The 19,274-nt window shown below is 39.9% G+C and overlaps 1 long non-coding RNA gene across 1 annotated transcript in view; it reads left to right on the top strand.

The window, feature by feature from the left end:
- The window catches only part of LOC137168784 (uncharacterized), a 202,858-nt gene that overhangs the window by 72,873 nt on the left and 110,711 nt on the right, over positions 1 to 19,274 (top strand). The window contains exon 2 of the long non-coding RNA XR_010924341.1: positions 52 to 270. This is a non-coding gene — a long non-coding RNA (uncharacterized lncRNA). The remainder of the gene's footprint in view (positions 1 to 51; positions 271 to 19,274) is intronic.

Raw genomic sequence — 19,274 nt, 5'->3', positions numbered from 1 at the left:
GATGTTATTCCATATAAACAACATTGAACCTGCTGCTGTATCTGCCTGCAGTACCTCACAACTATCTTGCTGTGGAAGCACGTCCTGCTGCACAGAGAATCCAGAGGCAACAGCAGTGATGTAGACAAACAGCAGAGGCTACAGAGAGGCCTGACCCACTTTTGGAGCTGACTAGGATTGAAGTGTTTGCTCCTCAGCTGGGTGGAAAAGAGAGTTGGTGGGGAGGCTGGACGATGGAACATCTTCTGTAGCTCACCAACATCACCTCAGGTCAGAACTACGCACACACACATACACACACACACATCTCAGCATGGAAAACGTCAGGCTGTCAGGAAGCCTGACGGGTGCACCGCCAGCCGAAGCAGCACTCTCTCTGAGAGGCCTTCACTGTCACAGTGCCTTCTCACTATTACTGAGCTAATCACTTAGCCTGTCCACTACCCAGCAGTCCCCTGTGCTGTTCATCACATTTGCATTTTTCTTCTCCTCTCCCTCTTTTTTTTCTTCTTCTTGTTCCTCTCCTTTTCAGCCGGGCGTTAAAGAGCTTTGTCCACAAAATAAGAATTGTGATAATTAATGGCACAACATGTTTCTCATTTAAAATCTAATCTAAAGGAGGTGGACACAAATTATCCAGCCTAATTGAAAAGCTAAAAGCAATAAAACAGCTCTCCGCAACCTTAATGTGATTCTTGAATGGGTGGGGAATGAAGTAAGGGGCTAGGAGTTGGGTAATATCAATGGTGGTAATGTAGCTTCAATAACCTTCCTCTTAGTGCTGCTGGCCCACACAGAGATCTCGAATCACTGCCTGTGGACACGTTGTCAGAGAGCAAAATAAAGGCACACCATGCTGTAGTGTATTAATAATTATTGGTGTTCTCATAAGGGTAACTTGGGCTTGTTGCCAAAAATTTGCAGTTGCAACATTTAAAATGGATGTGCTTAAAATAAGTTTAAGCACTGAATGAAGTTGGAATGTCAATGTCAAAGTGGAAGAGCGGTGGTTGAAAGCTCTGGAAAAAGCTAGCAAGTGGACCATGAGTTGGGATTACTTTGATGTGTGAGGCAGGAGGGCAGAAGTTGCTCAGTGACATCCCCTTCAAAATAATGATAATAATAATAAATAATAATAATAATAATGATGATGATGATGAGAGGAAGGTAGTGAGACAACATTTAAACAAGCCAGAAGTCATTTTCAATTACAGCTGTCTGTGTTTAACTTGGTTTATTTTCACAAGTTAGATTTAGCTTCAGGAGCTAACAGCAGCTAACAGCAGCTAACAGCAGCTAACAGCACAACTGACCCGCTGGAAGAAATCTCTCCGTCTGTGAGCTGCAGCTCTGCAGTGGACAAGTTCACCATGGTAACACCATGATTTAACATTTTAAAACAAGATTTTAGCAGCTGACAACTGCAGGAACAGACAGGATTTATGCTGTTTTTGTGGCTGCAGGCAGTGTTTACTCCCACAGACAGTCACACAAGGAGAGATTTCCTCCAGCAGGTCAGTGCTGCTGTTAGCTGCTGTTAGCTCCTGAAGCTAATAGCATAGAATTGAAAATAAGTTTCACAGACTCACACTCAAGGGTGGGGGCTATGGGAGGTGGGTGTTAACATTCTGCCATTTATATACATTTCATGATGTAGAGAACTCCCAAACGGTCAACTCTACGTCGGCATTAGCCCCACCTTTTCAGGGTTGAGTAATTTTAAAATTTTAAAAATGCTGATTTTTATAAATTTAGTGTCAATGTCAATACCAGCATTGATATGTTTCATCACAGTACAGTCATCTAATTTGGTTTACAGCTCAAAAAACATGTTAAAGTGTGCAGTACCTCTTTAAATATGCTGGGATGGAGGGAGTAAGCAGAATTTGAGTGTGTAGTTACCTTTTAGATCCCTCCCCATGAAAACTAAATAATGATCATCTGCTGATGAAGATCATGTGATTCAGCTAAAAACTCTGGAAAAGGCTAGTAAATGGAGCCGTGAGATTGAATTTTTTTTGTTAAACTAGTTTTATAGAGATAGCATTTTTTTCTGCATGTATTTTATCAGTTCCTCGGGGCATTGGAGGGGAACATAAGACAAAAAAGTGTTAGTGATAACTGCCTTTGATTCTCTTCTCCCTTAGTTCACCCAAAAATTAACCAACATGAAAAACTTACACTTTTTAGGAACCATTCCAAGTTGAATATTGTTGAAATCAGCTTTTCCAAAACAATGAATGATGAAACAACATGTTAAAAGAACATAACTGAGCATGGATGGTTGTTAAACAGAATTTTAATAGAATGTGGTTTTGCTTGAGCAGAGCTGCAGAGCTTTTAATCATTGCCAAATCTCCATGCACACACACAAAATTCTAACATTAAAAAAAAAAGAATAGGGGGCCTCATTTTGATCTCTTGAAGAGGCCTGGATGCTGGGACACAAGGAGTTGACCCTCACCATTCTGCACCTCCATAATTCCATTGAAACCTAGCAAATGTGTCTCTCACAGCCGGCCTGTTCTCAGACATGTTCAGACAGTGGGGAGAAAGAGAAACCTGCAGGCTAATTATCCCTGACCTGGGTGGATTTGGAGGACCTGTCAGGAATCTTCTGATTGGTCCTCTCACCAGTTGTTGAGATTGGGATTAGCGAGGACAGCGAGGGAGGTGGACAAACCCCTGTGGTGAGCCAGTCAGACCTCTACCCCACCCAGCAAGTGTACCAATGGGCCTCTTTATCAGGGTGCAGATGGAAATGGCTGCAGAGTGTGGTATGTGGCTACCTATTATGCTTGCCTTTTGTTGAAAGATAGCACTGGTGGGAGAGAGTGAAGAGGGATTTCATCTTTTTCTAAGGCAGGCTTGCAAGCCTCAGAGTGTGTGATCTAACTCTCACTCCCGCTGAGTGTTTGATACCACAGGCCTTCAAAGGTCTAAAATAGTACCTGTGACTTACAGTATCTAAAACAGGCCACATCCAGGTTTGAGTCTGAAAGGACCTGGCAGCAACTGGAGCTGAGCCTGAACAGACCCAAAGGAAAAAGGATCCGGTTGAAAAAATCTCCACGGTGCATTTCACAGCCCCAAATTGAACCTTTTTAAAAGAGAGAAATGTGAGGCTCCCACAGCCAAAAAAAAAAAAAATCCTCCAAGTGTTTATTAAAACTTGAAGAAGACATGTTGGGCTCTAACCATGCATATAATAAAGACAACTCATAAATTTATGGTTTTCATTACTGCCTCAGATTCTTCACTTGAATGATGAAAGGCCCTGATATACTCCTAATGGACACAGAAGCTGATGCAGTTCTATGTTCTACCACACATAAGATGTCTCTATAGGCATGATAGGCATCTTCACACATCAGCAGTCGGCGCGTACGGTTTTGAGCTCAAAGGGTCAGGAGGAAGCGTGTAATTATTAACTTTTAACTAGTGCGGTTCAAAACGTGCCTGTTTGGAACGGGCCGATTTCTTGGCCACTGGCTGCTACTTCAACACATAGAAAAATGAAGAGGTACAATTGATGTGAGGTGGGTTTTTTTCTCATTTCAAGTAACATAAGGGCGCCATTTAAAAATAAAATATTGTGCTTTTGGATTTGAGTGGGTATAATTGCTCCAAAGACTTGCGCTTTGTCTTTAGGGGGGCTTCACAATCACCATGGTCTAGCAGCATATGAGACAAACTGCTTTTGGACTGCCCGTGGAAGCATTTGTTTATTTTACATGTGTAACTACAGTCATTGTGCACTGAGCTCTGAGTTCTTCAAAAAATGCAGGTGACCTTTGCTCAACAATGTACCTGAACGCCTCCTGTGTAGTCACTTGCTGCTGCTGTTGATCTTCTAAACATGCTGCTAACACGAAGAGTGTCCATTCTTGAGTAAAAGCTCCGTTTTCGCCACCTACATTTCCCTCTTTAGAGCTCTTTTCTCTGACTCGTATCACGCCTCTGGTCTCTCCATGACATGGTGGAGTCAGTCAGCAGAGCCCTGAAGCTCCGCCCTGCCCCTGCACACAGCTAATTGCTGGTTTATTCAAAGTTTATTAATATTAAACATATTGCGTGTCCAAACTGCACCAAAGTCGACTTTCAGTTCGGTTGAGAAAATGTGCCAAAGGAAAGGGCTGTATGACAGCAAGGTAAAGTGGTGAAAATATTCTAAATATAGCGTACACTTAGACTCATATTGATTTATTTAGGTGGCTAAAATACATTTTTCTGCTGTCCTCGTCCACAGCAATACAGTGTTTAGCTTCCGTGTCAATACTCCTGTTTGCTTCTCCAAACTGGGAGCATGTCAACCCAAATCTACTGCAGGTAATACACTGACTATTCACTAAGTACCTCATACAACCCCGCTTCAAAAAATCTGAACTATCCCTTTAAGTAAGCACAGTAAACACCACAACAATTGTAGTTACAGGTTTTAAAAAACTGTCCTGATTCACGGTTGGAAACGAGATACAAACAGTTTTGAAAGTTAGGATCTTACCGTCCACCCGACCCGCCACCTCCAAATATGGAAATTTGTCACCTTATATAGGCGTCATCTGAACTGCGTCACTTCTCCAGGTCATAATAAACATAACTATAGGTCATTTCTGGCGACTGACGTAACGACCCGTTATGTCGTTTTTCTTAGGAGGACAGTCTCATTTTTATTGCTGTGGTGAAGCTAATAGAGTTGTGATGACTCCACACCTGCCACAGGCAGACATGGAGGAAAGGGAAAAAAAAGCCACCTTTAAGTCTCCCACAGGGCCAAGGGCTGTCTATGGGCAAGAGTGCAGCTGACAGATAAAGCATTTGACAGTGACACATTGCTATGGGACGACAACAAAAATGACTTGAATTTTAAAACACACTTTGTCTCTTCCTACTATACTCTCCCCTCTCTCTCACCTCTTTGCTAGTTTCTTCCAGTCGTTTCTGCTCTTGCTTGAATTTTACATGAATAAGTGGATAAAAGAGGGAATTACATAGAGACACAGACAATAACGGTCTTTCTGTTTGAATTATTCCATCCTTATTTCCTCTCACAGGCATAATTTGGCTGATTTTCTTTCACGGACAACTACTTTTCACTCATCCACCCTCCATAAATTCTCTTATTATTGATCATTAAATTACCCTAGAATGCACTTCATTAAGGTTATATCCTATTGTTTAAAATAATCTTAACACCATTGGCAACAAAGTAATACTACAAATTAAAAGACCCACATTACCCTGACTTCATTGTAATCCAGACAGTCACAGTGAGGGTTAGGAAGGTTACTTTAACAGTGTCATCTACTACACAACACTGAGCACCTGCTCCAAATGATACTTGGTAATGGAATGGACTGGAAAACTGAAAACTCCAGTGTAATTTTGTCACTTTCTGTTTTTTTGAATCAATTCCTTTCCAAAATCCACAGATATGCCATTAAAGAAACAATCAGTTCTAATTTGCAGGCCTTATTGTGTAGCATATTAACACACTCTACTACCACTATTAACTATTAGATCAAAATGGCACACTTACCATCTTTTCAATTAGTTTACTAACTGTGCTCGTACTGCTTATACTGATAACAAAGGACAAGAGAGCCAGCTGTCTACCCAGAGAGCAGGATGCCTCCAGCCCCTGCCCAAAAAATCACATGCAAACATGCAGTGTTGTGAGCATACCTTTATTACAATAATAGATTCAAATATACGCAACACAGCTGCTATAACTATCTTGAAGACAGCTTTGCGAACATGGATTATGTTATTAGTGTGTTATTATGCTTGGTGACCAGTGTTGGGCAAGTTACTTGAAAATTGTAATTAATTACTGATTACATGTTACTCTATTGTAAAAAGTTATTACATGACTTAACTCATTACACATCAGCAAAAGTAATACATTATATTACTCTTTACTTCTGTTACTCAGCCATCAGCATCTTCTGTATTTAACACATGTAGAAACAGAAAATGAGATGTTTGTGGGTTAACAAGCAAGCAGGAAACAGTTTGGAAGGATTTACTGACCATCCAACAGCTAGCGTTAGAGTAGCATCAGTGACTGCACACAGCACTCCGGAAGTCCCGACATCAGCTGCACGATTCACACACCCTCCAACTCTGAACTAAACTAGCGTCAGGAGGCTGTAGGCATACCCGTGACTTACCCGTGGCCTACAACTCTACTTTTGGAATTTACCATGAGTCACATTTCTCCTCCTCAGGAGCGTCTGTCAGATGATTGCAGAGACCACACCGATATCAACCCTCCATTAATAACAGTAACACAGCGAGCCAGCAACCCCCAAGTGTAAAAGTAAGTGGGATTAGTAACTGTAATATAATTACTGAATTTCAAATTGTAATCCCTTACACTACTGTTACTGAAAATAGTAATTACATTACTGTAACAAATTACAAAGTAATGTGTTACTACCCAATACTGTGGGTGATTTAAGCAATATTACACTTGAGGGTGTGCTTTACCGCCATTATTGGCACAACAGTGATGCAGTCAGGAATGAGGAGCTTTAAAGGAGGCTGTAAATGCACCGTGCTAACCTAGCTAGCAGCTAGAAGCTAGCATCAGGGTTAGCTCCACCCTCTTGTCCAAATATGGTCACTTCTGGCTCCAAAAATCCAAGATGGCGACGGTCAAAATGCTGAACTGGAGGCTTTAAAATGGGAGTCCACAAACCAATGGGTGATGTCACGGTGACTACATCCATTATTTTTTTACAGTCTATGGCACAGATTTGATCTTAACTTGTGAGACAAGTTTTTTTTCCAGATTCATCAGTGTTCTTTTTTCCAAAATTTTTGTTGGTAAGAGTGGTCAGAACCACTTGTAAATAGACCTGCACAGATTCTGATTATGGTTTGTGGTAAATTCTAGGCCAGAAAAGGTCATTACTGTGAAGTCAAAGGATCAGCTGAGGCAGCGTAGCTGAAGCTGGTCAATGTTACAGATGAGGAGTTTTATATCCTTATCTGTCTGGCCCTTCTTCCAATTCTCCTCCTTCTTGAGCCACATGTGAGAGAACAGGCTCTTCTCTCTCCATCTCCTGGAGTTTCCTCCTCCAGCTCATCTCCTTGTGAGCCAGCTCATTCCTGAGGCTCACTTCAAGAGCATCACCAGCTCTCCTCCACTGCCAGTTTGCTGGGGTTCACTTCTTTTTCCTTCTGTGCCAGCAGGTCCAGGGTCTCCACATGGGCTCTGGTAGGAGCCCATCTCTGCTTGGTGATCCTTCTGATGAGCTCATCCTTTTGTTTAAGCTCTTCTTTGAGCTGTCTCACTTCACTCTTGCTCCGCTGCAGGAGGCCATGCTGCTCCTTCAGAGTGATGTTTTGCTCCTTAATTGATTTGACTTCACTGATGAGTACAGTGCGTCTCTGGTCAGAGTGTACAGCTGTACTGCAGCTGGCCTGCACAGATTTGGACTGTACATGGCAGCACCAAACTACATGTGTCCAAATGCCTGAAAGACACAAACTTGCAGGTAAAAATATACTCATATTCTGACACTGATTGGAGATCCTCAAAAGTAGTATTGGACTGTAGCACTGTGCTGGCTGTGTGAGTACATTTACTCAAATATTGTATATTTAAGTACAGTTTGAGGTACTTTATTTGAGTATTTTCAATTTCTGCTGCTTTATACTTCTACATTTAAAGGAAAATATTTTACATTTTTACTCCACTACATGTATTTGACAGCTGTAGTTGTTTTTACTGTTACATAAAAAAAAACATATGATCAGTTTATTAAAAATTATGCATTTTGAAAGATTAAACTGTCCAACAGTATACAAAGTAGTTAAAATGAACTTCACATCAATCATCTAAAAACACTGAAATGCTGTTTACATGTTATTTTACTTTTGTACCTTTACTTGAATAAGCAGGACTCTCAATTTTCCCTTATTTTTACCAAAACTATTTACTTAAAGATCTGGTTAGATCATTGTCCCTCCACACACGCTGGGTTAGTGATGTTACAATGCAAATGAAACCCTACTGCATTCATTAAATCGTTCCTTCCTATTCGTATTTTGATCTAAATATATAATAGTAGTACTGCATTTGTCAGTGTGGCTCACTAGATGTGAGAAACGATTTAAATTGTGACACAGAAACTATGAAAAAAGCTAAAAAAAAATAAATCTTGAAAGCATTTGTTAGCATTTGAATACTTTTCAACCACATGCACTTATGGTAAAAGCCCTGTAGGAAAATATTTATATGATCTTTTTGTATAAAACAATCAGTATTCTGTATGACCACTTACACACCCCGGGCTCACACAGTTAAAGAAACACAAATAATCAGTAAACACAGCTGTATAAGGTGTCCAAACCAGAACATGGCCTTTCAGTGACTTTTCATTGCATTTCTCTTCTCTCAAGATCTGAGACACAGAACAAACCAACATATTTAGAGTTCTACTGGCTACTTTTCATGGTATACATATATATAATGTAATAAATGTCAAGATGCTATATCAAAGATCAGGAAATAGCAGCCATATGGACCAAACCTAGCACTCATACGAACATATTTGGCTCCAAGAGCCAAAATCTTCCTTTTTAAAATTTCCATTAAGCGTTATCTCATTTCATATATATAGTGTAGATAACCATATGAATACAAGGCTCATGTTCATCCTTGTCTTATGTAATAATCAATGAAGAAAGCATGTTAGAGGAATGTACACTCATAGTGAGCAATGACAATAGTCATCAGATACAATCCTAAAACAGACTGTTGTATAAATTAAATTAATTATTCTAAAATAAATGAAAATAATACTCAAATAAACAAAAGATATTGGAACATGCAGACCTGCGTCTCCACTGTGACTGTAAAACAACAGCGAAAAAACAGTTTCATGGTTTAACTAAACTGCGGACTGTATGTTATATTTCATGACAACATATATTCAGTGTCCTTACAAAACTTGTGTCTGCTGCTGTTTATTTTCCTTCATGTCATTTATATGTGTTTTAGCTTAACACTTTGAGACAACAAATTTTTCATACAACAAAACAAGTCTACAGCTTTACTATAAGAAGTGGCTCATCATCATGTTATAGGCTCCTCAAGTGGAGTGTTTTAGGATTAAAACCTGGAAGTTTCACTAAAATGACTTAATGTCAGATCTGTAAGAGTTCAACCTACCAGTAGATACTGTAACAGCTGTTTTTGTAAAGACTACTTGTGTGCTGATGAGGGGTTTTACAGATGTGGGTCATTCTATGAGGACATGATGATATTAAATTAGTGGGGATGTATGTCATTATAGTCTCCCAAGGAGTTATGGTCACATTCAGTGCCAATCCAGGAAGACATGATTTTCCTAATGTTTGCCTTAACCGTGTGTTAACTTAAGTTTATTTGTTATAAGCAGGATCTTTCCCTGCCTAAAACATGCCATTGTTGTATATTGTAGAAATAACAAATTAATTTCCACATTAAAAAACCCTGTCATGGAACATAATCCAGGGTTTGCAGAATACATCAATAAGAATAAGAAAATCAGTGTTTTCCGGAGATAGGGTTGCAGCTCATTACTGTAATTGCAATACATTTCCAAAAGTATGTGAACACCCAAACAAAGTATATGGACTTGCGGACATAACAGCCATTGGCAGTTGCTGAACATCTAATTCAAAAACCACTGATATCAACATGTTGCTACATTAACAGCCTCTATTCTTCTGGGTTGTCTAGAATATTGTATGCCCAGAGGGTTTCTCTTTGATGTAATGGAGACAATTGGGCTAGCAACAGCATAGTAAGTTTTAGCAGTTCAACAAAGTCAGAGAAACGAGAGCACCAAAAAGAAAACCAAAAAGAAAAAGACAGGGTGTTGTATTGCAAAGTAAATCGCCATTAGCTGTTTGTAAGAGCAGCACAATGTTTTTTGGGTTGGAAGTTTCCTTTAACTCTAGCAGTGTGCAGGTGCCTGTGTAAAATAGAAGTTAGTTGTCAGATTAGTTTTGAGCCCTGCCAAATAATCACTGTATGACAAATCACTCAACAGTTGCATGACAGGTTTAGTTCGACACGGCACCGAAGCAACGTGAGTTTTCAAGGAAAAAAGTTTCTCTTGCCAAAATGTAATCAGTTTGGAATTTATTTAATCCCTGATTCATAGGGCGAATAGTAATATGTCTTTTCCTTAATCATTGTGTCTCCTGCAGAGTTCAATAGCATGCTACATTCCTCCTTCCGACGTCTCAGCCTGTGTGCACAGAAAAGCCTTTCATTCCCCGTCACATCACTCTGACAACAGTGTAAAATGCATGGAACATCTAAGCACAGCCCAGCAGTCCTACACAGTGTTGGTTCAGCCCCAACAATAATCCACCTCAGATCCCTCTAATTCTGTTAAAACAACAGATCAGGGTAGCCAAGTCTGACGGGAAGATTTCAACAGCTTATCTTCCACCTTTCCAGCGATAGATGAGCAATATATTGTTCTCTATTCTGGATTGTTTGATAATGTATGTGTGTATGTGTGTGTGTAAAGACTCATGTATAGTTTACAGGGACTGTGCCAATTCTGTACATTTCACAAGGATGATAAATGAATTTCCTGTTTTTCTTTGTGTCTTTAAGTAGAGTGTCATTAAAGCCACTGATATACTTGCTTTTAACTATATGTTTATGGGTGCATCATGGCTACCTTGTGTGTCCTGTGTTCCTTGGGAGCGCTGCTTGTGTACGTCTGAAATTAACGCAACATGTTTGCAAAATGCAGTTCAATCCATGACCGGATGGGTAGTATCACAAAATAAGGTCAGCAGCAGTGTCCAGTCACAACAACAATAGCAGAGAGTTCCAAAGAGAAACGCATAGAGCTTGTCTACAACTACCCTCATCTATATGATGATTTCTACGCAGATGCTCGATGTCGCAGCCGCCACCTTTTCTGCCGTGATCTCAACATCAACGATATTATAACCTCCTTGAGAGTCGCCATGGTTTCTGTTTATGTTGTGCTAAAGCGGTAGTTTAAGGAAGATATTATGGTGTCGACAAGTTATGATTAGGTCCCAGTCTGCCCCCTAGTGGATTCCTCCATGTATACACAAAGTACGCAAGCAAGAATGTGAACAATGATGCTGGAACCGCAGCCATTGTCTATGTGTTCGTGTTGGTAAAAAGCAAGTGTATCAGTGGCTTATGGGGCACTCTTTCTTGTCTGTTCAGTCATGTTGAGTCAATTTTTTTTCAACTGGATGTCGTGGAAAACAAATGATGTTAACAGTTTTTGCATCACTGTTAACGCTGCATTACTTGATTTTTTTTTTCTTCTTCTTTTTGGCCACATGGGGGCAGTGGAATAAAGTGACAACATAACACTGGCGTATTATCACCAAGTTTTATGGCTAATGTATTAGCAACAGTTGCCTATTTACACATCTAGCAACATTAGCATTCTTCATGGATTAGCATGGCTCTGCTACCTGATGAATCTGAGTCAAATATTCACTTGCAGTTTAGCTCTGTTTTAGTCTCCACCAACTCCTGAGAAAATTATCAGAGTATTTCCATGCTAAATTTATGTTTATCAGCTGGTCACCAATGTCTTGTCTACTGTTTGGTGCTGGACAGGTAGTGTACTGTCACTGCAAACAGCTGCCTGCTGCTGCTGGAAACCAGGCTGATGAGAGTGGTGAGACTGAGGATGTAAAACCAAAAACCAAAACAATGACCTAAAACTGTCTAAAAAGCTCCATATAGCTGAGAGGAACTGCAGAGTTAATCAGAGGGTTCATCACTATGAATGACACCTTTTTTACATTACACATAGTAATCTGATCAATTGTTAATATGAAAATATTGATTAGTGCAGCTTTAATGTTGTTATTTTTAAAAAGAATATGGACTGCAGTTACATGGCATTTACAAGAAAACTGTTCACAATGAGGTATGTGGATTACCCAGAATAACCTGGGTACTAGGGACAGACATACTGCTGCTGAGTTGTTTTTTTTCAAATGTTCAGTTCTCTGTGATTATAAGCACCACAAATGAAATTCCTTTCAAGTCCATTATGAGTTGGCAACAGAAATGTCAGACCTGGACAAATAAAAACTCTCTGTGTGGCTAGAAAAATGTGTTTTTTGTCATTTTGGTGAAGTGTTTAGAACAGAAGTTTATAAATGCTATTATTAACAACTGAGTTATATAATTTTGTATTTATCAAAACAAAGCAGATCATTGAGGGTCAAAGGTCATGACTGGTGCTTGGATTCCATACATTTAGTACCGGAGGTAAACAGAAGAAAAGCTTAATTTTTCATACCACACGCTTAACTGAGACTGATCGTGATCTGACATTGTAGCAGAACACCTCAACTTCTGCGTAACTTCCCTTTACACACACATGCACACGCACACACTCTAGGGATGTGTAGAGGGCCCAGTATTTGTATTTGTGTCTACATTTGATGAAGCAGCAAAATTATTTGTATATGTATTTGAATAAAAGTGGAAAAAGGCTTTAAAATCCTGTTTTTGTTTTTATTATGCTTTTAATTTTAGAAATGAAAGTGCTACAATAAGTATTCATGAATAAACTAGCTTATGAAGGAGGTCCCCACACCAGGTCTTGAACCGGAGTCTCCCAGATCCTAGACAACTGCGCTGACTACTAAGCTAAAACTTTCCTCACTGCCTCATTGCAGACAGACCTCTACCTATTTATACACCCATAACACAGAGACAGCAGAGCGTGTTATGTGTAGGGAAGAACTTCAAAGGTGATTATTGCTTTGCACTTTTCATTTACTGCCTATTTTTTACAACCTAACTTTGTGGAAAGCAGAAGGGGAACAACAGGTTATGGAGAGTCACTTGGGAGCACTTCATGTGTGTCAGTAGCTCAGCTTTATCTCTGGGGAACACTCCCAACTCCAAAGTGATGTCCTAATTAGGAAATGTGCATCATGTAGCAGGTGGATGTGACTCCCCTCGTTGAGACCTGCTGATAGACATAATAGTGGAGCAGAGGAGAGAGACTGAGATAGTGATGTCACCGACCTGTGCGCTGATATTTTACATGTTTTTTTTCTCTTCCTGAAAACAAATTTTTAAAATATTTATATGAAATAAATATTTGTAAAAAAAAACCTATTTGTGCCCCTAACACACTCACACCTGCCTGTTTCGCTGCTATGAACTCAACTCACCTTAATCTTCATGTGCTCTGTTGGTTGAACAGATTGCATTTATAGTTTGATTCAAAGCTCCTGACTCTCCTGGTTCATCTCTTCTGGTGGAAGCATTTTCATTGTCTGTTTTCAGTCACAAGGGATCCTGGATCCTGTCCATGCTGTCTCCATCATGCCCTGCCTTCATAAGCAAGGGCCTCAGTGCTGAATAGCACCTCATTGAACATACTGTGGTCAGACATAAAAGCTGGCCATTTATCTGTGTTTGCCCTGAAATACAGCACTGTTCAGAATCCCCCCCTCTCCTCTGAAAGTGGGATTATGTCTCCTAAGGGGCCGCTAAGTCTCTAAACCCCAATTACTGTGCTACCATTTGATTTATGGGTTTATTTTTAATGACACATTAAAATGCAATTAGCATCTGTATCCAGAACAAACTGTGTGCATCCAATGAAGGACTTTGAGGGAAAAAAATGACATGGATTCTCTTTCACTACATCGTCTCTTTGGCACACTGGCCTCACAGTATTTTGGCACTTACTTTAGATGAAACAGCACTGCCTTTAATGGGAGACTATTAAAGCCTATTATTGACTTCTTTAACAGTACAACAGAGTAGGAAAGTTCTCAGAAAGAAAGAAATCTGAAGACTGATTTACTTGACCAACATTCCTCCATTTATTTGTTTTCCTCCTTACTTCCTTACTTTGTATTTTTCATTAAAACACACCCAAACCCAGAACATGTAGATAGCAAATCAACTGCACATTCACACATCGCCATACACTGTGTACAATTTTTATGTTGCTGTACTGGAATTGTGTTAGCGAATGAACACTCATTGATTTTTCAAAAGTATTATGATCCAGAACTGTCACTGGATTTAATATGCCTGAAAACACTCACAGTCAATACTGCTACTGACCTACACAGCACAGCAGAAGATAGTGTGCTTTATAAAGTCAGCTTTAGACACGGCAACAGGCAGAAATAGCAGCGAGATCAGCAGCTTGCATTACTGCATGCTGGGCTGCATGCTGATTGAACTGCCAGTATTGTATAAAATATGGATTGGCTTTACACAGGCCAGCAGACAAAATATCTTTGATAATATTTCCCTCTCTGGTTTAAGGACAATCTGCCTGCTGGTACTGCTTTGATATTCTGGCAAGTTAACCACAGATACCTTAACTCCTTAGCAGCCTCCAGCAGCAAACTTGAGCCCTAGCTTACTCTATTTTAGCCACAGACTATAAAAAAAAAATTATGGATGTAGTCACCGTGACGTCACCCATTGGTTTGTGGACAGTCATTTTTAAGCCTCGAGTTTAGCAATTTGACTGTCGCCATCTTAGATTTGACCGTTGCCATCTTTGATTTTTGGAGCCAGAATTGACCATATTTGGATGAGAGGGTGGTGCTGAACTCCTTAGAGGGTCTTTTACTACAACCAAATGCTGAACAAGACTTTTCTAGACCAAAATGTTACACTTAACTTTCATCAACTGAAAACACACTGTGAAATTGCAGCAGCTATGCCTATACTCTGTGAATCTGGGGTTACGCCATGGTTGCGTTATGTAATCGATGTTGTGGCTGTGGTAGCGATTTGTCAATCACAAAGTTGCCATGCCCTAAGGAATACCCTGCTTTATCCTATATTTTACTTTGAATGGGATGATAATTTACAAAATGAATATGCAATTGAGACCACAAACTCATTAGGAAAGTGTTTACTGAGGTAATAAATCAAGTGAGAAGTAGGGTCATTTTCTCATTGACTTCCATACAATCAGACTTCTTTTTGCAACCAGTGGAATCGCCCCCTGCTGGCCATTAGAAAGTATGCAGGTTTAACGCACTTCTGCATTGGCCTCACTTTTCAGACTGGGAGCTATGGGCTTGGTTTTAGCTGTTTAAGTCTGCAAATGCTGCTGTATCAGTTAAAATCAGTTAAATCCAATGGAATCACCATAAGTATTTGAAAGTGCAGTCATCTTCAATAAAATAAAACATAGAAATATATTTTCATGATTTTGTGAGAATTGATTATGGGGACACCACAGTGTAGAAGAGTGATGTTATTGAATATTTAAATTCCCCAAAATTATGCAAAAGCATATTTTTTCAAACTAAGTGTTGTAGTATAACCAACAGGAGACCATTGATGTGTGACTGTACAAAGAGACCAGTGTTATTGGTCCGGCTCGAAGGACGGCTTGTTTTGGTGTTAATAAGGTTGTAGCTCATTGTCTACCTTACTATGGTAGGAAAGAGGTATGTTTGTGTTTTAACAATGTTTCTCTTAGTTATTGTTATTATTGATCCGGGTTTAAATTTGTGAATATTATTCCAACTTCACAGAGGTGCTGTTTGGTGCCCCTACAGCACTTGGTGCCCTATCCACAGTGCATGATGTGCATATATGTAGCGGCGCTGAAGTAAATCCACAAGAATCTTTCACGCCAACTTAAACCTTTAGTAAACTTAAACACACAAATTTGCACCTATGACCAATAGCGCAAGTGCTGACCTCTGAGAGAACGGAGAGCTAGACAGTCCAAAATGGAGGGACAGTCCAAAATGGAGGGAGCGGTCGTAGCTTAGCTATGTTGCATCACCCAGTTTTATTTACATTTCTCTGTCAGAGTAAACAGCACAACGAAAGAGACAATTACAAATATCTCTTTTGCATAAACTGTGATCTTATTATCCAGAGCTAATGAGTTAGATAGCCAGGTCAGAGAGCTTTTATCTTCAGTCACTCTGTAGTGTATAAAATTATGTACAGTCCTGACAACAGAATCCCAAGGGCAGGTAGCAGCAAAGTACAGAGAAAATAGAAAGCTCAGAAAGCATTTATGACTTATTTACACTAGCGCAATCCTTGTGAGTAGTCACTACACCACCATCTATTTTACGAGAATGTGCAGAAGAAATTCACTTTGCCATGTTCTAGTGTGACCAATCTTAAAACTGCACATGAAGTTACCTCTTTTTGAATTTTTTTTTGTTTACATTCCTTTTCTTTATTAGATAGTTGTGACAAGAAATAATCTGGTCCAGGGGCAGTGCAACCATATAGCATCCTCAGACCCCTCACCAGAATGCCCCCCATTTAAAAATTTACTCTGTTGCATCCTTGTGGGAGGAGGTATACCTGGCCTTGTGAGCATGCTGCAAGGATTGCCAGCACCTACAAAGTTGAAGCCCTATCAGTTCTTAGTCAAACAGTGGCAGGTACAGTGGCTGCAAGTGTGGCAATAATACTTTATCAGGATGTGTTGTTAGGTTTAGCCTACCCAAAAAAAAATACAATCAGGCATATGAAACATGTTAAAACTGCCTAAATGACTGCAAGCCACCATCATTCAGGCCAAATGTTAAATCAATCTTTGGACAACTTGCACATGTTGTTAAAAACAACTGCCAACACTATCATCTGGATTGAACCATGCCAAGACACATTACATCAATGTGGAAATATGCAGCAGGCTACCTTTTCTTTCTTGCTGAACAAGCGCTTGATTTTGGTTGGCACAAGAGGTGTGCCCTGTCTGTATGCTGAAATTCAACCAAGAGAATTAAGTTTACACATTCAAAGCTTTATTGATAGCTTTATATAATACTGATTTTGGCACAGATTGAGTTTAATGTAATGGCCAATTATGGTAAAACATCATCTATATGCACACAAGAAACCAAGTTAGTGGGTGAAATCAGGGAGACAACAGTGTTTACATCCAGCTGATGAGAAATAAAATTGTACAGAGACCTTGGGTGTTGGCCAAACATCACTGAGTCACATTAAATAAGGTTCTATGTTCCGCTTTTTTCATTTGTAGCAGTAAGGAAACGTGTGTAAAGCTACATACTTTGCCACCTCATGCATGTACCTCACAATAAATGCATTTTAATGTGAAAGCAGTGGCAGGACTCTAGGTGGACTTGGTGGGCCTGGGCTCACAAACTTGGCACTCATGCACACCCAACCAGAAAGCTTCAGTGTATAGCAGTCAATGAATACTGTTTCAATTATCTGATTAAGTGACCGATAAAAATAAAAATCGTGTTTCTTGCTTACCATGTGATGATGATGTTGGTAAGTCAGATTTTTTGAGTGGCAGTGCATTTCACAAATGCCAGATTGCAAGCAGTGAGCAGCCCCTGCACAGAGGAACAGAAGCCTACTTTCCGATAGCTAGCTGCTTTTAATATAGGTTAAGATAAAAACCATGGAGAAACAATGCAGTCACAAAAAGACATCAAGAGGAGCAGGAGGAAGAGAATTCAGCTCAAGTTCAGCCATTATTCTCAACCCAGACACCTAGTCCTGCTCCTCCAGTTTCTCCTCAACAAGTGCCAAGAAGCAACAATACGTACATGGCTGCTAATTCAACCCTCTCCCCATCAGCAGCAGCAGCAGCAGCAGCAGCAGCAAGTTGTACTGTTGAAAGACTCTTTTCAACTGTCAGTCAGGAAAAAACATCATCAACCTGCCATCAGGGCATCAATGATGACATACAGACTGAACTCTTTCTCCCTGCTCTCCTTTAAAAGAGAACGGACTGAAGTGTTGGACTATAATGAAATAATTTCAGTGTTCAACAGCAAGCCCTGCCATCTCTTGCTGTAATCATTTACAATTTCGGACCGTAGTAGCCTTGCCTATTTCAATATTATTGTTTATTGGGTATAGCTTTTGTTGGGTGTACAGTTGGATTTTATGCTAATGTTGCTGTGTCTGCCATCTGTGTGTGTGTGTGTGTGTGTGTGTGTGTGTGTGTGTGTGTGTGTGCGCGTGCGTGCGTGCATGTGTGTGGTTTATGTGGCTGGCGTGCCAGGCTCTGTTCAGGTGTCATTTTTGACGTTACTTAGCTCGTGCCAGTGTACCTCTAGCCATACGCTTGATTAAAGAGGTACTGCACATTTAAACATGTTTTTTGAGTTGTAAACTAAATTATATGACTGTGCTGTGATGAAACACATCAATGCTGGTGTTAATATTGACATTGACACCAAATTTATAAAAATCTGCATTGCATGGGTTGAAAAGGGCTCAACCTGTTATCTGCTGACATAGAGTGGTCTGTTTGGGAGTTTTCTACGTCATGAAATTTATATAAATGGTAGAATGTTAACGCCCACCCCCCACCCTTGAATGTGAGTATGGGAAACTGTGCAACCTTCCCGTGGTCATTTTCAAATATACGCTGATCGAGACAGTTTTAGCTTCCCCCCTCTCAGCCCTTTGCCCACTTTTTTAGCATTTTTCAAAATTATGCAGTGGATGGAGTTAGACTCAGACCTGGGGGTGAAGTTACACTTTAATGACGTTGTTGCACCTGTCAGCTGTGTGTATGTGTGAGTATGTGGCTGCCAGGCTATGTGATGCTGTTAATGTTCGTCTTGGTGCCTGTAACATTACCTCTAATAATGTATAAGGCTTGTATGATTAAACTGTGGTGCATTCAGGAAAGTATAGTTGTAATGGCCCATTTTGGCTAAGATACGCGTTTCAGAGCCTATTAAGTATGATTGGTCTTGGACGGGCTAGACCCACCTGATTTTCTCTGTGCTCACCCACACTGGGATTGCTGCCTACACTGCAGGTTGACAATGATTGTCATGGTTTGCTAATGTTACCAAAAACATACCCCTTTTTTGAAGGGGAGATTTAGACTTTTTTCTGTGCTTTTTGTAGGGAGGTCATTTTGAAACTTTGCATCGAGGAAACTTTGATGAAGGAGAACAGCTGAGGAAACTGGGAGTGATATCATATCTCATTAACATCAACCGTTTGCTTTACTGGAGGAGTGATAGTGTAAGGTATAATTGGATGATCAGGCTTACACTGAGCATCAATACTGGCTATAGCCAAGGCCTTTAGATATAAACTTCCTGTTGAGATCAGTTGGTTATTTTTATCTGTGTAAAATATCACCTGTCTAATATCATAGCACCGAACACAATTTCATAGCCTGATATGGTAAAAGAAACATTTTCACCTCTTATTAGAACTGTGCTCTCTAATAAAAAGAATTCAGCTTTTTAAAAAATAAAATAAAAAAAAAACTCATCAAAGA

The sequence above is a fragment of the Thunnus thynnus genome, chromosome 18, assembly GCF_963924715.1.
Source record: "Thunnus thynnus chromosome 18, fThuThy2.1, whole genome shotgun sequence".
Classification (NCBI taxonomy): Eukaryota; Metazoa; Chordata; class Actinopteri; order Scombriformes; family Scombridae; genus Thunnus; species Thunnus thynnus.
This window is presented reverse-complemented; position numbering and strand designations above follow the sequence as displayed.